The 22,299-nt window shown below is 43.9% G+C and overlaps 1 pseudogene; it reads right to left on the bottom strand.

Moving 5' to 3' along the window:
* Positions 1–14,837, bottom strand: part of LOC118621745 — a 58,073-nt pseudogene extending 43,236 nt beyond the window's left edge.
* Between the last annotated feature and the right edge of the window lie 7,462 nt (positions 14,838–22,299).

Genomic DNA, 22,299 nt, shown 5'->3' with positions numbered 1-22,299 from the left:
TATGAATGCTGACTTGCCAAAATATATTTTTTGAAAATCCACTGATAAATAGCCATGCCTGGTACACAAAAATGGACAAAGACCTTGGCTAAAAGTCACATTTTGTTCAACGTAACATGCATCTGCCACAAGAACACATGAAAATGGGGACCCAAACATAGGTTTAAAAAGTACTAAAACAGTAGGTCTCAGAGAATTGAATGTGCTGATACAGTCTCACCCTATGAAGATCTGCCAACCTGAAGGTGGGAATGAAATAGCTATAATTACTGAATTTAATCTGTTAAGTTCAGTAATTCAGTGTCCAAAAAACTCTACCTAAAACCCCAGTGCCCTTGTTTGACTCCAATGAACCACATCACGGTTCATGTTCTACTTCACATTGGAAATGTGCCCAAAGTCTCTGTTCTCTTTTATAAAAATAGAATGCGCATTATTACTTTATTCAACAATCAGTCTTGGTCTCCAGTCTAAGAGACGTGTGTGCGCACAAGCAGGCTTACAGGTGTGAGTATGGAAACTAAAACAACAATGAATAAATGACAATGCAAGAATAAACCGTGTTTTGTGTACTCACAACTGTAAACCTACTTTTGTCCCCACCCCGTATATGTAAATACACAGAATAGAAAACATTTCTTTTAAAAACAATCTTCCAGTAACTCAGCTGGCTATCCACCTGCTAACATCTTTGCCATCATGACTCCCTTTTTAAGAAACATCAGATGGCTGTGCCTCCGATGAAAGCAAGCGTCCAGGGTATCACCATACCTTAAGCATCTGGTATTCTTCATTTGTATGCAATCTCGTAATTGACTACAGATTGGTTCCTTTAGGAACTCATCCTGGACCCACATTAAGAGTATGACTGCCCCTTAAAAATATATATATATATATTTTGGATACGTGCCCCTAGCGGGAACTGAACCCAGGACTCTCTGGTCTACAGGCTGTTGCTCCAACCGCTGAGTCAAACTGGCCGGGGCTGCCCCTTCAGATGTTCAAAACAGAATTGCTTGTCTTGTTTTCTTTCCATTGATCTTAAACTGTGTGCCCCTTTGTGTTCTAACATTTCTCTGTCTACTGAAGAGCAGCACTTTCATTGTTCAAAATGGAAACCATGTCCCCCACTTGGCCCAATAGTGCAGAAATTATAGAAATCTTGATATTACTGAGTTCCCCTATTTTCATCGATCCCAACACTACTAAATTCAATGTTTATGGATTATAGGTTTCTCTTGTCTACTGTGGTTTTGCAAGGTAATTAAATAGAGACCTGTCTGGGTCAAAAACTATTACACCTAGACCACTTCAGTTTCGTATCTACTGCAAAAATCCAGAGCCCATGCTATGTGATGTCCTTCATTGTTATATCTTTAAATCTTACCACTGCAAGCAAATGCGAAAATCCTTAAATTGCTGGCCTCAGTGTTCCCATGTCAACTGGCATATGTTCAGGTTGGAGATCCTGCCAAAAGTCAAAGGAAAACATTTGTGAGACAGAGCCTGATGGACAATTATTTTAGCCCTGCGTGCCCAGCACTGCCGGCCACTTTATGAATGCTGCTGCTGCTTTAACGACGAGGCCTCCGAAACACAGTTCAATGCAGGACATCAGCGGATTTTTTTTTACCTGCCCTAACTAAGAGACTGATTATTATCTCCACCTGAATGTTCCTATTGAGAACAGGCCATTTATGCATATAAGCTGGCAAATAATGGAGCACTGCACGGGCAGTTCTAATAAACTGCAATAGGGACATAGTCTCTGGGGGAAGAGGAGAAACCCAATCTCAATGCAGCATTGCTTACGGGACTGGGCAGTCTGCGGGCACCCTCTGGGCCACCATCAGACAGTACAGGGCACCTGGGCTCCGACTGAGTACCACGACCGAGTTGGTGCAGTACCCAAGAACACTCTATATGCCTGTTCAAAGGAAGCTTCCCAGTTCTCTCTATTGCTCTTGGGAGGAAGCGTTGAGGCTGGAACGGACTAATCTTGCTACCGGAATAGAGTGGTCCGAACCCAGAAGCGGCGATACAGACACACGAGGGATGTGAGCCCAGTGAGGAACTTGAGATCCAAATCCTGGAGACAGGAAGGTGAGGAGCACCTGCATGGTTATCCCCAGGAGCTCCCTGAAGGCGCCTGGATATAGGGTTTATAATCGTCATTTTCTGAAGTACTTCTTAGAATAATACACTTGATATTTTTATAATTGAAAAAACAAAGCAGAACTATGAGGATAATTCTTCAACGACAAGAAAACATGCAATTGTAAATCCAAAAATAAGAATGTTTACTGGGAACCCTCCTTAAAGCAAAGGCCACAGAGGCGGAGTCTGTCCACCAGACACAGCGCCTGTTGCGGCGCTAGCCTCGCCACAGCGACTCCACTCCTTGTATTTCAGCTGAAGGACAAAATATTATGGTTGAAAAATGGAAGACTAAAACCTTTAGCATAATACAGCTTCATTTCAAACATGCTCTCTGAATTATACACTACCATAACATTTCCAAGGCCAGAGAGTCATTTAGGATAGAATTATTATTAGATTGGTATTATTAAAGGCTGAAAATATTTGGGCACATATTGAAGAAAACAATTCTCAAGTGTGAGTATTTATAAGAAGTACTTGGAGAGTTTGAAAAAAATACACAAAAAAACAAATACAGATTATTTGTCCTTACTTCCTAATGATTCTAAATTGGTAAGCCTGGGATGGGGCTCAGGACTACATATTTTAAAGGGTGACAGAGATTTCCATTACCCTCGCCCTCAGATTCAAGAATGAATTAGTAGAGGCCACCTTCAGACCCAGTTCAAGAGAAACCATCTTCTGTCTTAGCCAGCCCTGCTCGTGTGATCTTGCTTACAGTTGACGTAAGGCGAGCATTGGATTTAGCAGAAGTACATGTCAGAGAAACAGCAGATATCTAAAGGGATAACTACCAAAACAGAACAGGTGAGTAATACTTATTTGGGCGGGGGAGGGCATATAAACCGAAACTTGTTTCCATTGTGTTGAGATGCTTTCCACACAAATAAAGTTATTAAACCAAAATAACTTTGGAATTTGGCAGTACATATGACATCACATAAAAGTGTTTCTTTTTTAACATTTAAGTATCCTTCCAGCTCTAGAATCCCAGGAAATACTGATAAACTTGGAACATTGAGTTAGAAGGTATCCTGCCAGGTCCATTGACCTAGTCTCCTATGGGGGAGAAAATGAAGCCCAGAGAGCTTACAATACTATACTTATGATGAGAGATCAAAAACTGAACACAGGATTTCTGACTCATACATTAATTCATTCTTCATTCTAACACACACACACACACACACACACACACACACACACACAAGTTTATAAAACTCTATTCCAGCGTATAGCTTTACTCATTGACTGAGGGAGTTTTTCAGATAAAATTTTCCATTTTTGGCTGAGAGAGGGGTACAATGTGTCCTTTGGGGTTCTCTCCCAGATTTTCCCAGGGAGAAAACATATGCTCAGGTCCCCAGAGAACTGTGCTCCCACACTCACAGCTGTACGAGAGGCAAGAAAATGCTGTCTACAAGCTTTAAAAAATAATCAGCATTTGCAAAAGTGCTCTGGGGTATCTCGGGGAAGCGTTCCAAGAGAATTGCTATTATAACAAGATCACTAGGTTCTCTTCTCCTGGATCCTACTCCACATTCAGACATGAATATTTTAGGTACATCAGTGATACTCCTCCAGAGTTCAACATTTAGCAAGTACACCTGGCACCACAGGACTGGATCCCCCCCTCACGTAGGCTGCTGTCCAGGAGGAAACTAGGGGCCTGGAAAGTCTGTTGCATTCCGGCCCGTGCACGCTGGGTCCGCCACCTCTCTGAAAGCAGGGATCATGCTTCGTTTGAGTTGTTTTCATTCCAATTTGCAAACACAGCTCACGAGAGAATCTCTATTATCTTAATGTGAATCAGTTTATCCAAACAACTTTCATTAAACCTAATAAAGCATTAGATTCTGTAAGTCTTCCCTCATTCTATCAATACCAATTTGCTTATCAAAATCCTACTTATCCAATAATAACTTGATACAATTCTCTGTTCTCAATCTCCCTGTATGACTTTATCCCACCAACCTAAGAATGTACAGAGCAACCTATGTATTCCTCTCTTATAGCACCTGAACCGTAGAAATTCTGTAATTCAGGAATTAGAGATCATTGAGTTTAACTTTATTTTTCAGTTGGGAAAGAGTGGTCTGGAAAGAGGAAGTCACACAGTCATTGTTAATGAATTATTACAAATCAAAGAGAAAGAACAGGATAGTATATTTGTGTTTAGCACTTGCTCTATGCTATGTTCTTTGCCAGATATTTCACATGGAGTATTTCATCTAATTCTCAGAAAACTCTTGCTCAGTAGATATATTGTTATTCCCATTTATAGATGCAGTAAGCAAGGCTCAGAGGGGGCGAGTTAACCCAGGTAAAACAGCTGCACAGGGTAGTTGGTGGGGATAGAGCTCAAACCCATCTCTGAGGATGCCAGACTGTGCCCACAGTAGTCCTTACCCACTCGCACTCCCCACTTCTGCATGGGGTCATGGGAATAAGAAATGTGTTGAAGTTGGCCACGAATGGGGACTGGGACAGCCCCCGTGATAAACAGTAGGTCCCTGATAACTTGGTCAAGGGCTAGTCCATTGCCTACTTCTGAGACCCATAATCCCTCCCCTGCTAAGGGGCAGAGAGGATGGAGATGGGTCTGAGACGGCCAGCCTTGAAGGGCAGAACCATGAGAACCGGCCGCACCTGCAGGACTCTGAGCTGCTGGCTGGTGACCTGTCAGACGGGCTTTGGCAACCACGTCATATCTTTGAGCTGCAGGAGTAAGAACAACTCAGTAGTTGTAAAATGTAAAACCACAGGTTTCCACCTTGTTCACGCCACTGTTAAATAGAAGAGAGGACCTTCCAATCTTTATTTCCAAACACTATCCACCTTAGACACACGGGACACTTCGAAGATGTTCACACCAAAAGGTGGGCAGGCGTTGGGCTTGATGGTGACTGCATCTGTGGTTCCTCTGCACACCACTGTGTGGACTTTCCCCAGCTGTTCTTATAACCGTAACAGCCTAAGTGCCTCCAGAACAATGAAAATAACCACACTTTCTGACTTTTTGTAATTTTCCACTTTGCAAAGTCTCTATGCATGCACTGTTATTTCATAGCCACAAAAGCTACCTAATGTGAACAGAACAGCTATTATTAGTCCAATTTTAAACATAAGGAAAATGAAACTAAACAAAGTGTCCAAGAGATATGTACAATGTAAAAACAATAAAAGCTGTACTTATTGAGAGCTTGCCGTGCATCACACACCATTTCAAAGGTTAGATGTTTGCTCACTTAATCCTCACAACCACTCTATGAGATACATACTATCATCTCCGTACAAATGCGGAATCTGAGTTACTACAAAAGGTAAAATGATGAGCATACAGTCACATAACAAGTTAGTACCACAGCTAAGATTCAAGTATAGGTTTATTAAAAGTCAAAGTCCAGAATCTCAATCAAACTCTGACCATGAACCTAAGTGAGGTAACAGGATCTCCAGAGGTGTCCTCTCTGCCTGGGCTTCCAGACGCCCTAGCTGGCCATGCCTGGCTTTCCTCTGACATTCTTTGGTCTTTGTATCACACTCTAAAATATAGAAAAATTCAGGTTATTAGGAATTTCCAGTCCACATTCTTCACTCTAACTCCTCATAATGATGATTGTCCAGGCAAAATGATGTATGTCAGAGAAACCTGGCCGCCGACACCGTTGCCCTCCTCATGTTCCTGGGAGCTGAACTCTGTAGCTTTTCTCCTTCTCCTGTAACTACTGGTGGTTACTTGCCAACTTGTGTGTGAAGCTGCGTATCCATTACTGAGAACACTCGGACAAGCCTGTCCTTATTCCTTCCAGGGGTAACAAAACGAACAGTGAAGAGTGGTCAAGAGAAAAAGTGAAGGCACCTTTCCTTCCAAAGAGCAGTTCCCCGGTCCCCTTGCAGGTGCACCTGTGTGAGTGAACAGGTGGCAAGCACCTGGGAACACAGTAGGCACGCGTTTCCGCATACACATGTGTCATGTCCTTCTCACAGGATGGAGCGACCAGAGGCCTGGGTCTGCGTGGAAGGGGCTGGGTCGCCCACTGGGAATCGGGAGGATTCATTACTCATTTACACAAGGTGACAGCTGCTCTGAAGAATGATTGAGGGAAAGATGTAGTAGGGCTGGAGATGACACTAGCAGATATTAGCAGCACTGCAGAGCTTATATGAAGCCCCCAGCTAGGTGGGGAGATTGTGCAGGTAAAAAAAAAAAGCCTTCAGAACAAAGGAAACAAGAACCTTTCAGGTGTCAAGGACTAATTTCATTGCTATGGGGATGACCTTGAGTTTTTTATTCATTTTATAGGTAGGTATGCACCTCTCAACCTTGAACTCTGCAGGCTAACAAGTGCTTGTCAATATTGCTCCTCCATCCCCGCTTGACCTCAGAAGTTACTGAACCCTTTGAGGTGTGTGTTGGGGAGTAAAGTGGGGGAGGGGATAGTCAGGGTGGACTCAGGGTCTTCCTGAGATGGACTTGGGGTCTGATCCCGCTCTCCTGGCACCATCCTCTTCCAACCAAATGTCTCCCCATTAGTGCTCAATTTTTCTTTTTTTTCTTTCTGAGACACCAAGCTCATGTCACCTTCCTCCACGCGCTTATACATTCCCTTCTCCAGCGCCAGCATCACCACCACAATCAAGGCTGAGACTCCTCCTCCTTAGAAGATACAACAAAGCCCTTTTCACCTCTCCCACATGGAATGTTTTGCATCTCTTAAAATATTTTCAGTTCACTGTGCCTTTGCCCTGCTGTCCCCTCCTCCTGGAACCCCTTCTCACTTTCCCGCTGGACAAATATCTTATATTTCAAGAACCAGCTGCCACATAACTTACTAGGGGAAGCCTTTATAAAGCTCTAGAAAGGAGCTAGTCATTCCCTTTGCTATGCTCTCTGGGTTCATGACAGTCCAGGGGACACGCCATCTGCTTCTACCTCTTTTACTGCTGCAACTCAGTCTGTTAGGAGCATCAGCTGAAGGTGCCACTTAGAACAAGCAAAACCCTGGACGAGGTTCTTGTACAGCTCCGAATAGGTTTGCTCTCTTGTAAACCTATTTTCTCCCAGGAGTAAATTTCAACAGAATAACCTAGGTTTTTTTTTTAAAGGTTACTCTTTATAGTCAATTAGCAGATCCCATGAAAAGCATGGACCACTGGGAAGAGTGTGCAGATCAGGAAGAGGAGGGAGCCAAGCGTCGACCCTGTTCAGTGAGAGATTAGGATGATGAGAACTAAGCCAAGCAGAAGGGAAGCAGCAGCCAGTCGAGTGGGAGAAATAATAAGAGCGTGCCATGCCTCCAAAGTCATAGTAATAGTGTAATAACTATGTATGGTGCCAGGTGGGTACTAGATTACTGGGGGATCACTTCACAAGTTATATAAATGTGTTACCACTGTCTTGTACACCCGAAAATAATATAATATTGAATGTCAACTGTAATTGAATTCAAAACTTTTAAAGTCAACTCAAGGTATGGGGTACAAGAGAGAGAATGATCAGTGTGTCAAAAGCTGCTGAAAGGTTAGGCAGTGATTGCCAGTGAGTGGTAGGGGTTAGGTTTTGGTTTTTGAAATCTGCCTTCCGCACAGAAATCAGAAAAGTAGTTGGCTGGGATGAGGAAGGCAGGTCATGGGAATAAGTAGGAAAGGGTTATCAGGGAGATCCTGGGTGATAAAAATACTTTATAACCTGACTAGGGTGTGCGTCACACAGGCATGAACGTTTTTCAAAACGCATCAAACTGTATACTCAAGATCTGTGTATTTCACTGTATGTAAAATATACTTTGATTTAAAAAATCATTTCTAGATTTTTATTGATTTGAGAGAGAAATAGAGATCAATGAGAGAGAGCTACATTGATCGGTTGCCTTGCACATGCGCCCAGACCAGGGATCGGACCTGTAACACAGGCATGTGCCCCGAATGGGAATTGAACCCGTAACCTTTGATGCTCCGACCAACTGAGCCACATTGGCCAGGGTGAAAAAGTAAATTCAATTTTTCACACAAAATAATGTGTTGTTATTGAGGGGAAAAATGGCCATTCATATATGCACATATCTCTACTGGACCACTTCATATCCTCCACTAGAATTATACTTTACATTTTTAACCTGCACAAAACTATGCATTTCTGGAGGCCAGGAGCAATGCCTATAAACATAGCTTTTTGTCCTTTATACTCAGCAAAGTGCCTGACACATATTAGCCTAATAAATATGTATTGGTTGGGGAAAACAAAATGACTGAGTGGCTTCCTCATTTCCCTCCCATATACTTTTAGCAAATTAGCATATGATCCTTCATCATTCTTTGATACATTCCAGTGGTGATAACGGGGGGCGGGGGGGAGGTAGTTTGAGAAGGCAGCAGATCAGAGTATCGCTAGACATCTTTGTCCCGAAACCTATTTCTCTGGGCAATTTCTTCTTTACTATAAATGACACCCTTCTGTGATGACGCTGGGGATTTTCTCAGCTCACAGTACTAAAACTCCCAGAGAGAGGCAGTGTTGTGGGCTACAAAGAAGTCGGGTTTCTCAACCAAATAGCCCTTGGCTCCAATCCATGCATGGCCTCCAGTAGTAATGGAGCTAGAGCGTGGTTGAGAGTCCGGCTAGACTTCAGGCCCCTCCTGGGTAAAACGAGGATGCGAATACCCACCTTATAGGACTGTTGTATGAAGATCAAATTAAATCATGGCTTCCAAGAGCAGGCTCATTGTAGGCTCTCAATAAATGGTAACATTTATGTTTGACATTTTCAGCCTTAACCTCGCCCAATTCCTGGCCCTCACAAAGTTCTGCTCTTCTTTAGAAAAGGGATAATCCTTTTGGGGTGATTAGAATGTGGTTTGTAGACCAGAATCATCTGGGGTGATTTTCCAAATTATATTCCCACATTCTTTTCTACAAACCTTTCTGTTCTGTACGATCACTACTATGGACGGCTGTACATTTTATTTCTCAGGAATTACCAAAAGAGAAAGGGGGTTGAGAATCACTTCTCTGGAATATACCTCGGAAAGTCTTGCTCTTTCTCTTCACAGCCACAATTCTAACTGGGACCCTAAACCTCTCACCCTAAAATTGTTATGGTAGCTTCCCAGCTGACCTTCTTCTTTAGAGGTTTTCCTCGTGTGGATCCATCCTGTATATAATAGCGAATCATGTCTCAAACTCCAGGAAGGCAGAGGACTCTCCTGGTGGAATGACCGTCTCAGTTAGTCTCCCAGTGGGAGAGCCAGGCTTGTCTCCCCAACACCCTCACAGGCTTTTCCACACACTTTTATCTTTGCCTGTGGTCTTACTTCTAATTAGAGGGCCCGTCCCTTGCCTTCCCACACTCTATCCCTCCCCAACCCACACATCTAAAGAATCCCCGCACATCATTCACGGCAGACAAAAGCAGGGCTCACTGTCCCCTCCCTCGTGTTACCGGACCGAGCTCACCTCTGGTACTGCATTCATCACAGTCTGCTACAAATGATTAATTTACAATTCTTACTGCTGAGCTAGATGGTGAATTCTTTAAAGGAAGAGACTGCCTTAATTATCCATGTATCTGCCCATAAAGTAGATACTCACTAAATTTTTATTGAACGAAATTAAACTGAATGGGGATGAAGCCCTGTTCATGCTCCATTTAAGTATTTAACTTGCCACTGCGTCTTCCCGGGGTGTGTTTACGTGAGCGTGTGCCGTGTGCCTTTCTGGGGTTTTCTCATCACTCATATTTTACCCCGGGCCTTTTCAGACAAAGATTGTGCAAAAAGAGAGTTGCACATTTCTGGTCAAGTTTATTTCAGAACCCAGGGAGGCCGGGCAAGCTCTCTAGCCAACCCAGGGATTATGAAAAAAGTCTTTTGTTAAAACCTCTTGTTGCTTTCTCTTCACTAAATCCAAATTCCCTCAGGTGGACTGCAAGATGGTACTGCCAACTCTACTGAAACCCCACTCAATCTAACTGCCTGGACTGGCCGAGGGCGCATAATTGCTTCCCTTTGTAACGGCCCTGCAAACAGGACAGGGCTCTGTGCCCACATGTCTCCCGCTGTAGGGGTGCACGGCTGCGGGCCGGTGTCCCTCCGCGGTATTCATTCTCCAGTGATGGATGTGTGAGCTCCTTGGAGTCCCAGGAACATTGACTCATTCCTCCATTCAAGGTTCATTCATTCACTCATCAAACGTTTACTGACCCCCTTCCTTATGTCAAGTGCTATGGTAAGTCCTAGGGAAATAAAGATGCTTAGGAAAAAGACTCCGGCTCCCGATGAAGTCACCCAGATGGGGAGAAAACAGAATGCGGACAAATAACAACAGTATAATAAGACAGATGGGAAACGGATCTATGAGCATAATGCTGGAGGGGCCCAGGGAATGCAGATACAAAGAGGCTGACGCCTTTGCCCATTTGCCGGTCGGTAGAGAACCTGAACGCATCTGACGCTGACGTCTTCCTCAGGTCCCGAATACCTCCCGTGAACTCCAAGGCAGTGAAGACTGCTAACCCTGCTACAAAAATCACCACTGCAGTTTCCTGGGTGGCTCTCAGAGCTCGAATCTCCCCTCTGAAGAGCCATCATCTCACCAGCAGGGGGCGTTGTGTGCACTAAGAGTGCTGCTGTCTCATTGCAGCCTCTGAAAAGCTCTGTTCTCCAACATAACTCCTGACTCTGCTGGAGGACAAGGTCCGGCCTAGAACTCAGGATTGTGGATGAGGAGGACTCAAGACCGTCAGTAAAATCCTGCCCAGCTCTAACTCTACAATTGTGCTGTCCATTAGCCGCTAGCCACATGTAGTCATTTAAGTTACTTAAAACAAAACAGAATTGAAATCACAGTCCTGCAGTGGCATCACCCAAACTTCTTGACTTCAACAGTCACATGTGACTCGTGGCTGCCATGCAGAACAGATATGGAACAGTTTCCTCATTACAGAAAGTTCTTTTGGACGGTGCTGTTCTAGAAAATATTCTGAATCTGTAACTCAGCAATTCGTTTGGTTTACAATGTCATGACTCGCTTACTTTGTACAAGATTCAATTCTGGGTTGCTGGGGAAGTGAAGATCAAAAGTAAAAGTTACCTGTTTTTGAAAGGCTCGCAGTCTAGTGGGGAAAACAACTGTTTTTAAAAAGGAAAAAACTTGGCATTGTGCAATGCGGGATACGAGTGCAGGCAGACGAAACAGCTGAATTTTGTGTGAAAAAGAGAAGACCTCGAAGAAGAGGTGACATGATGTGACTCTTGAAGAATGAGTAGCTACTCTCCTACTTCACAAAGCAGAAAGGGTACTGGCGTGGGTGAGAACTGAACATGCAGCCTCTGCAGGGTGTAGCTTAGGACGTGTGGGCATTCAGAGTTCCTGGGGTGTAGTGTGAACTTCTGGGGGGTTGGATGAGAACAGGCTGGTCAAGTCAACGCCGTGAGGACTGAAGAATATTGGTGAACAGGTGGTGGGAGGGAGGGAGGTTACAAATGACAACACTGTGAGTAAGAGCATTAAAGTGATGCACAAACTGGGTTTATACGCAATCTTTGCCACTGCTAGCTTGATGACCTTTGGCACATTTTAACTCTCTTTGAATCCCATTTTTCTCATCTATAAAATGGTACTAACAACACTGCCAACCTCATATGACTGTTGTATGGAGTTAAGTGAGACCATGTGCTCACAGTGCATGGCATAAGTGAAATAATAAAAAATGGAAATTATTGTGATTTATTTTCAGTGGAATGTGGAATTATGAAAGGATTTGAGCAGAGGAATAAAATGATTATATTGTATAGAGGAATAAGACACATGACAATTATCTATGTCAATAATATAAAAACAATGGCTAATACTTAGATTATTACTGCATATCAGGCATGATTCCAAGTGTTTAAATAAATGAATTCATTTAATCCTTTCCACAGCTCTACAAGGGAGGCTAGCATTACTATCTCCCTTTGACAGATGAGGAAACAAAGGCACAGAGAAGTTAAATAATGTGTCAAACAACTAAAAGTAACAAAATGGGATTGGAACCCAGATAACTGGCTCTTGAATCTACACCCTTAACTGTCAGGTTGTTCTGCTTCTGTTAGACATTTTTTTTTTTAATCCTCATCCAAGGACATTTTTTCCATTTTTTGTTCAGATAGAGTAGGAGGAAGAGAGAAATATTGACATGAAAGGGACACATCGAGTGGTTGCCACCAACACAACCCAACCAGGGCCGGGGACAAACTGCAACCGAGGTACATGCCCTTAGCAGGAACCGAACCCGGGTCTCTCTGGACTGCAGGTCGATGCTCTAACCGCTGAGCCAAACTGGCCAGGGACTATTAGACATTTTTTTGACACAAGTGTGCCCAATTTTATATTGAATTATTTCCCAGCACAGTATGGCTTCAAAATAATTTTATTTAAATACAGATCTCCAAAACAACATTCTCACACCATAACAGACAGTAAGCCAGTCTATGTGCTCCGGAAATATTCCACAGAAGGTCATCTGGATAGAAAGAGTAAATGCTTGATAAATTTTGTCTCTTTACAAAGAAAGGTTCAAAATCTCCTCGGATAATCCCAACATGACAACAATCCCAGAGTATTGTTAATAACAGCGAGCCTGTGACAACCTCTCATAAAAACCAGCCTCGTATGAAACCGGGACTCAGTGCCTCAGAGGGTAGCAAGAACTATTAAATAAGAGAATGTATGGAAAGGGTTTTGTACTGTGCGTGGCACACCGAAGGTGTTTATTGAGAAGGATTATTAGCTGCTACAAAGTTTTGTTCTTCTAATTAAAGCATCACCTTCCCACCTGAGTCTGGGAAAACCTTTTCCTGACTCACATAAACTCTCCTAGACATCGTAAGGATGGGGAGGTAGGCGTCATAGACAAAGTCTTCGAAACAAACACATCTCAGTCTACGACCAAAACTCCAACTCGTTTTATTTTAAAACCTTCTCGGATTCCATTTCAATGACATGTTCTAATGTGTCACTGTGCATGCCCATACCTGAACCCAGGTGAGCCCAATGCGGCAGTGTCCACACTGACTGACCTCAAGAAAAACCTCACCTCTCAGGAAAGTTCTTCCAAATGTCTTTCCTCTGATACTCTGTCACGTAGTCTGATGCTCATCCTCACATACTTCCACTGTGATGAGTGAGGTAATGTAATTATCGCTCACATTTGTTCCCCTGCTTCAGAGTGCGGCCTCGCCCTCCTCGGGGCCCTGGCCAGCCGGCGGCACGGGCTTCCCAGCATAGCACACTGCCTGGGTGTCACCCTGGTCAAGGGGCATGTTCTTCCTGCTGAGAATGGCAACTGATGCTTTTGGAAGCACATATTCTCAAACCATCAAAACACCCCCCCCCCATCGTTTTTTTGTTTTGTTTTGTTTTGTTGTTGTTGTTTTGCATACCTAGGAAATAGGATCCTGTCAAAAAGCAAACAAGAAAAGAGAAATGAGGCAAGTGTTTAGAGGAAAAACATACCCAAATCTGCTCCAAGTTGACTCCTAACCACTGACTTCATGGGCTTCAGCACACCGGGAGCTGAACCCACACTAACAGGGGCCGGGGCACAATCTGCCGACAGTACAGTGGAACCGAGAATGGCTGGAAATGTCACCACAAGTGAGCAAAAGCAAACCCTTTCTGTCGGTCCTACAAATCTGGACAATCAGAAATCAGCACTAGGCCCGGCGAGGAAGCCAGGGAGCTGAGGTCTAGGAGGCCAGGACTGGGAAGAGAAGATGGGCAGGTGGCCGACGCGTAGTTTCCGAGCCCTGAGTCTGGTGCAGTTCTTTGAGATCCCGCAGGACGGTGTCTGGTAGCAGAATCAGGAAGTTGAATGTCACTTTGGCACTTGATTAAAAGCAGATTGTTGGGAGCCGGGTTGTCATAGAAATCTCACTGGACCAGAAATCTCCCTGTGGGTTAGTGGCCTAGAATTACCAGCTATGTGACCTTGAGCAAATCACTTAACCTCTTTTATTCTCTGATGTTTTTCATCACTAAAATGCAGATAATAATTGAAAGTAATAAAAATTGCAAAGAGGTTTTTTTTTTGATTGTTTAATTGAGAAAATGTATAACAATTATATATATATATATTTTGGCTGAGATTATATTTATTTATTTATTTTTGCATAGTTTTATTTTTTAATTTTATTTTTGTTACAGATGTTTCTCCTTTTTTACCCTATTGATACCCTCCTCTCCATTCCCCACCCCCCGTCCCCAGCTTTGTTGTCCATGTCCACTGGTTATGCATACATGCATGTAAGTTCTGTGGTTTATCTCTTCCCACTCCCCACCACCCCCTCTTCTGAGGGTTGTCATCTTCAAATTTACAAACTATTCTTCTGTAGAGTATTTATGTGAAAATGGTTGGCAAGACTAGAGGCTCAAACATGTCGATAAAGCACAGTCACCCCAGTCTATCAGTGAGGTGCTCTAATGGCCATTTTTAAGGCACAAAGACCCTAAGTCAAGGTTCTGCTCTGGTCCGTTTGGCCAGGCAGTGCAGCCCCTGAGCCAGGGTTCCTAATCTTTACAGGGAGTCACTGGGGCTTACCTGAGTTTCCAAGGCAAAGGCTTGGGGGGCTCCTGAGAGGTGAATGATGGCCGCACAGTCACCCCCTCCCTCCAGGACCTCTGCAGCAAGGGCCATGGCGCCATTGGGTACCACGCCCTGCACTCACTTCTGAGTCTTCACACAGGCCCTTCCCTGTATCTACAATTAAGCTGTCTTCCCTGCCCATGCCAAGCCATATCTTCACTCCTTTAAAGGCTCAGGCCAGCACTGGCTGGTTTGGCTCACTGGTTGGAGCGTCGACCTGCGGACCAGAGAGTAGCGGGTTCGATTCTGGCCAAGAGCACATACCTCAGTTTCGCTTCATCCCCGGCCCTGGTCGGGGTCATGCAGGAGGCAACCAACTGATGTGTCGCTCTCACATAGATGTCTCTCTCTCTCCCTTTCTTTCTCTCTTCCTCCCTCCCCCTCTGCCTGAAGATAAATTGAAAAATATCTTCGGGTAAGGAAATAAATAAATAAAATAAAATAAAATAAAATAAAATAAAATAAAATAAAATAAAATAAAATAAAATAAAACTCAGCTGAAGCCTCAGGGGCATGGGAAGTAGGAACCGGAATGCTTTTCATTAGCATTACAGAATCTTAAAAAGCAAAAACAACGAAAAAACTCTCCTTTCATTTTATTGGCATAGATGCAAACTCTAGGTTTGTGGGTCCTGCTCTGAAGATTCCCCCAAGACGGGAGGAGTTCAGGGATTTATAGCACCACAAGTGAGGCACCCATGACTTTAGGTGGTTTGAAAGGGTATCTTATTTGATAGCAGCCAATAAAGCAAAAGAGAGTGCCAGATCAGATAAGAAAGAACATCTCCGGCCAGAATTAAAAAGGCTATTTTGGGATATGTCAAAAGGAGCAAAGCTAGATTGGAAATGACTGCAAAGATGATTAAATAGGTGAGAACAAAGGGAACACTTCCTGAATTCTGGCAAAGAGGGAAAAAGTTCTTAATCATCTTTTAATTGTCCTTCATAATTAGCCAAGTTATAAATGCCATGGCTAGAACGAAAAGACTTTTCAGAAGACAGACAGTGCTAGGGATTTCTGCTAGCGCTGGGGATAGAGCGGATGCTAAAGCCCTTTCACTTGGTGTAACAGTTTGAGATATCAGCTAGTAGCAGCCTATTTGTACGTAAAGCACATTTTGAAAAATACTGTTGTTCTGTTTTTACATTTTTTTTCACTTTCCCAAGGAATTGAAAACCAGCAATGGCAATTTTTTTTCAGACAAACAAAATCTCACCAGGAAAGCAAAGAGCCACTGGAAATTGTTCATGATTCTCCTAGAGATAATGGATATGATATCATAGTTATGCTACAACATCTTCAATGACAGTGGTAAAGAATTAGAAAAAGCTGAAGTTACATTCGAGTGAGTTATTCCACACTAAATAGTCTCTAGTAGTATCACGGAAGCCATGGGACACAGGTTGATTACTTACAGAAATAAAACAGTAAAATCACCTCTAATAAGCATGCATATGATACATCCGTGCATAATTTCTCCTGGGAAAGTTAACCCTCTCCAAATTAGAGGGAGTTAGGGAAATGTCTATGAGGAAAACAGTACCTTTGAGTAACTTGTTGCTTACATGTTTATTCACTCTCTGAACATGTATCGAACACCTAGTACATGTAAGGCTCTTTGCCCATTTCTCAAATTGCAAAAACATATCAAAACATGTGATCCACCCTTGTGAAGCTTGCAATCTAGCTTTTTTTTTCTCATTTATACTCTCTTCTCTCTATATCTATGTGATTTTACTTGCTTTATAGCTTTGAAGAAGCTCTGCATGCAGACTAATCCCCGAATGATATCTCTAGCCTTATTTCTACTATGAGCATGAGATCCACATACCCAGCTAGGCCTAAGAAGCTGGTCTACACAGAGACCTAGGAATTTGGCCCAAATAAATGTGTCCGAATCAGAGTCAACCATTTCTTCCGCTTTTCCCTCAACCCTTCACCAACCTCTACTAGTTGTTCAAGGCCATCAAGAAAACAAGCTCATATGGCAGAGGAATAGGAGCGGACCCGTAGGGCCCCATGCTCTCTTGTCACTGTCTTGAAACTCTTAATAATTTTATCTCTGAACCTGCCTTTTGTAGGAGAGATCAAACAAGGCAATGATGCATGTGTATGGGAAGAAGAGATGCACAAATGCAAAGAAAACCTTGGTATTTTAGTACCTGTTATGGTACATTTTTTCCTGCTTTTGGAACAAGAGACCCAGATTTCCATTTTGTACTGGGGCCAGTAAATTGAGTAGCCAACCTGGTGTACAAACACCACAAAAATTAGATTCAGGGAGTGTGGTCCCGTCCCTGTCGGGCTAACCTGCCCGTGTCTCTACCATGGCTTCTTGCTGTATGTTTTGAATTGATCTGAACACCGGCATTTGGCCTTTCTGTTCCGTGGCCTCTGGAGTAGCTTGTCTGGCAGTGGACTTAGAGCCACCTCGGAAACAAGGCGTCCCGCACATGACGGCGTGTGCCTCCGGGACGGGCCTTTCCTAGCAGGTGTCTTCTCCTCAGGAGAAGGGAATGACACCCAAATATTTTATTTTTTCAAAAGAATGCTCTCTTTTTATACCAAGTGACAATGAATAAAACAGCTTTCTGCCAATCCACGGAGGGACTGAAGCAGTAAAAAGACACGCAGTGTGCCTCGTTGCACAGCCTTCCCGTTGGAAACCAGGGCTCGCTTCCTGGGCTCCAGCTGCTCCACTTGACTTCTTCATCGTCAAAGCCAATGAAGATTTTGCATCTCAAACTTCACACCTTTCCAATGACATTTTCCAACTCTCACTCCCCCAGAGCAGAAGTGTTTTTGAAATCCCAAGAGTACTCTTGGAAGGAAAGTTCTTCCCCCTCACATGCTCAGTGGAACAATGTCATCTAACATATTTTCCACAGTACAAGTAATTGAAGCACTTTGTCTTTCTTGGTGTCCTACATTTTAAAATACCTATTATGTATGTAATTTTATAAATCAGATATATGGTAATATCTCATTACCTTTACATACTTAGGAATTTGATCATTTTTCAGTTTTTAAAAAATATCAAGAATAGTGATGATTTTTGGCGTCTCAGGACAACGAACCTGTAAGCCCACAGCAGTCTCCATGAGTCTGCTCTGGTATAACATGGCTACAGGGAAGGAGTCAAAAATGGCACGTTTTCTTTGCTTATAAAAGGAGGCATCATAGGTTGCCCCTTCACAGTAACGTCTCAATATTCTTTCATTTAATTATGTAAATCATCCAAGAAGGCTCTTTATGGCAATTTGTACATGCGGAGACCAGCTTCCCAAGGTAAGCTAATTTAAATCAAATTATAACTAAGGGAGATTTGCCACGTGTTGATTTAGCCAGACAATCATGTGTAACTCCACCGAACCGCTAGTCAAGACGGTAAGATTTCAAAAGCGAGGGGACACGGCAGTGATCCCGCTGGGAAAGGAACCTGCTGACATGCTCTAGAAGGACTTAGGATTCCGACTGATGTCAGCAAGAACCCAAGGCCGCCTTTGTGAGGGAGTGATTAGTGCATGCCGCTGACCCTCGCTACCTGCACGTGGAAGCCTTCCTTTGCACAGGAAGTTTACGGCTGTCCCCCCACCAATTCACCACTCCCCTTTGATACAAATCCGCTCTTCTCGGGATCCGGCTGCATTCAGGCTGCATACTTGCACCCGGTGCTGAGTGTAACAGAAAAGACCATTGTAAACCGCTGAAGTGTTTGTATGCCTCCGGGTCCTTTCTTTTCTCTTTCATTTTTTTAAACCACTAAAGACACTCCATTTGAGTTTGAGAAACCAAGCATGTATAAATTCAGCCTTTGTTTCACGGGCACATTTGTTACACAGCAAGTGCCCTCCTTGGCTAACGAAGTGGACAGACGTGCAGGTCTCTGGTACACCAAGGTGCGCAGGTCCTCCTCGGCGCAGAACAGGCGTCTCTGACAATGGCCACGGCTTGGATTTGGCAATAAGAAGGATACAAGTATAGCAAGCTAATTAAGAAATTTTCTCAACCTCTCTGAGTATGAGTGTTCTTATGAAAACGTAGCATTAATTATACCTTCATACGGCTCATATGACTGAACAAGCCAATGCATGTAAAGCAGAAGGCTTCACAGAAATGTTCATCTTCAAAAATCACAGCTATGTACAATAACAAAAATGATGATGCAGTGTTACACATGGAAACTGGACAGCTTCCAACATATCTACGGGTAGAGTGTTAACAAGACCTTTTCCATTCTGCATGCAAATTTGACCTGCCTTAAACTTTCAGCTTGGTTGCTCAGTTATAGGGGGATGTGTCGGCTGCTGCTAACCAGTGATGTGGTCCATGACTAATAAAGTGCACCTGGATTGGGAGGTACATACATGAACTATAAAATACATGGTACAAGGTAAAACTTGGGGCCTCCCTGAATGTGCTGAATTTGTCACTGACATGTCCCATGCGCGGACTGTAGAAACTGTCCCCATATTGTTGTTATTATTGGCTCTTGGCAGCATAAGGCTTTGGAGCAACCTGTCCAGCGCAGACCTAAACTCCTTGCAGCTGGAGTGTGCTGCACAGAATTCTGCAAAGAGAAACCCCAGGGCTGCCCTGCTGGGGGGCCAGGTTTCCCTCCATGCCCTTTGAGGTGAATATGATGTTGAATATCTTCTACAGTGTTCCTGGGGATCTGAATAGTTAGCTGAGTCCAAGAAAACACTTTGTAAATATGGCAGAATATTTCAATTAAGTGTTTTGGACATCAAAGCATGTGCTTGAAGCCTAGGAGTATGATGGCATTAGAATAATACAGGTTTTGAATCAACTAGAAATACTTATAAGATACCAGAATTCTTCCCTGCCTATATATGTTTTCCCACTTCCTTTAGGGAGACATTTCTTCTACGGATAAGTTTAGGAACTTGTGAAGTCATATGTGGAGGTCAGTCAAGGTTTCTTCATTACAATCAATTAATAAAAGTAGACTTCCCAATGTGCCACATGGAGTGGTCAAAGAGAATTAAAACACAGACCTGCCAGAAAGACACTTCTCTCCAGAGACACATTTAGTGGCCATCTGAACAGCAATGGCAACAAGAGATGCCCCTCATTTTCATTATAAGCGCTAGCTTACCCTGGGGGCCGCCTTCTTCCCTGGGTGTCCCAGACAGAATTATGCTCTAATGCCCTAACCCATCCATATTCGTTTCTTGTTGCTGCTGTAATGACACAGTGTATTATCATACAGCCCTGGAAGTCAGACGTTTTTGAAATGTGTCTCACTGGCTTAAGACCAAGGTGTCCGCAGGGCTGTATTCCTTTCGGGGGCTCCCGGGTGGACTCCTTCCCCTGGTTTCCATCATCTGCAGGCTGCCTGTATTCCTTGGCTGACGGTCCCTTCCTCCATCTTCAAAGCCAGCAGCACACGTCTGTGTCTTACTCTGACCCTCCTGCTGCCTCCTTTGATTTATCAGGACACCCGCGATGACTGGCTCACCCAGGTAACCCAGATCATCTCCCTGTCTCCAGATCCTTAACTTAATCAGCCTTCAGAGTCCCTTTCCCCATGGACTGTAACAGGTTCCAGAGATAGGAAGTGGACATCTTTGGGTGGAGGCCATTACTCTGGCATCCTTGTTTGGAAGAAACTAATTTCTCCCTTGTGCAACTAGAATGGTACTAATTAGGCATCACTCTCAGAAGAACTGAGGAAACTGTCACTCGCAGCATCTTCTGTGCCCTGTGATTCAGAGGAGGAACTTGACCGGGGAAGGAGGGCCTGCCGGGAATAGCGCCTTCAATAACAGGTGAGAAGACGTTTGTAGCGACAGTAGTTTTACAAATTCTTTCAAAAATCGAATAAAGAAGTAGGCATCAGGGGTAAGCCCTGAAAATTAAGTGTGAGCTCAGAAAGCATATGGTTGTGATTTTAAAATGCATTGTTAGGGGTAAATACATCTACGAAGACAGGGGTATTGAGGCCACAGCAGTGAGAGCGAGTGGGAATATAAATGGTCGGTGCCCCCAAATTCCATACTTCCAAAAATATGCCAGCTATCAAAGTTCCCTTTCTTTCCTTTAAAAAAAATCTAGCCTTTATTCTAATGACCTTCGCATACTTCAGCGGATACTCCCACAAGAAATACCCAGCAAGAATGCGTGTGTGTAGAAACCATACAATAGCTAGTTTCACTCCTCTTACAAAGAAAAAAAATCAATAGTTGTTTCTGTCCCCAAATTTCATCTCGGGCCTCTCTGTGAAACGTGCAGTCCAATTTAGCGTGGACGGGACATTCAAGTCAGGGAGAGCTTATTTACGATCCAGCGACTGGGAACTGAAGCACTCCAGCGAGAGTCGGCTCGCCGCAGTCGCTTGACATTGTCTTTTGACAAGTAATAGGAGCCACTGTTTGACGAATTGACTCTTACCACCATCACATAATGTCCACCGAGAAGACTGGAAGGCTCATTATTACCAGCACCATACACATTTCGAGCTGAGTGAGGTCTCTGGTATAAACTTCAGGCCATACCTACTCCGGCATCTGGAAAGTTTTCCATCTTAAGAAAGGTCCGCAGGGTAGACAGCAGACCGGCCGTGTGCCGGTGGCTCAGCCAGTCCCCGGCCCGAGAGCAGGTCGGAGAGCAGAAGACAGCCAGTGGCTGAGTGGGGTCGGCGGCTGTCTAGTTGAGGACTGAGAGTATCTCACAACTTAAGAAGAAATACATTCAGAAGAGGAAGCAGAACAAAATGGGGTACATTGGTCAGACTGTGGTAAACTGAGGAAGCAAGGTCTGCATTCAGGACAGAAAGCCCCCGTACCACCGCCGAGCCCCCTTGGGAAGGGGAGGATCCGAACAGAACGGGGCGACAGCAGAACTCGAGTTGCACACGCACCTTCGAAAGTCCTACGCTCTGCATCCGAATAGTACTCCCGCTCCCACCACCCGTTACTAATCATAGGGGTAAGTTAACGTCTTAGACAATGCACAGGTCGGAGGGAAAAATCGGTCTAGTAGGGAAGAAAGATCTCAAAGTTACTTCCGTAAAAATGGAAAAAAAGATAAGCTGATAAAATGTTATGATAGAAGAAGGATACTTGAGAGAATCACAGGTTACCTCCTATCTCTGTCTCTAGGAAAGACCTTTCTGAGGAATTGATATTTAAGCTAAAATGAGAAAGAACAGCCCTGTGAAGACTGAGAGCCTGAGGAAATTGCATTAGAGAATATCCCGAGGCAGGAAACAGCCTGTCTTGTCTGAAGAACTCGGAATAAAACCAATGAGGCTCGTTTCAGGGGAGGACCTGAAGGGAGGGGTGAAGGCATGTGTGGTAGATGACCCTCAGGAAGACGTTCATTTCCGCCTTCCCCTGGCAGGAGCACGTCATTTCTCTGGTCGAGGGGTCATCCACGGACATGATGCAACAAGAGGCTGAAAACCCGCTGACACCATCAGGCTCGCTCTGGGACAGGCTGTCACTGGGTTGGAAGAGCATGTCTTGAGTAGCCCACTGGTAACAGAAG

The sequence above is a fragment of the Molossus molossus genome, unplaced genomic scaffold (assembly GCF_014108415.1).
Source record: "Molossus molossus isolate mMolMol1 unplaced genomic scaffold, mMolMol1.p scaffold_m16_p_1, whole genome shotgun sequence".
NCBI lineage: Eukaryota > Metazoa > Chordata > Mammalia > Chiroptera > Molossidae > Molossus > Molossus molossus.
This window is presented reverse-complemented; position numbering and strand designations above follow the sequence as displayed.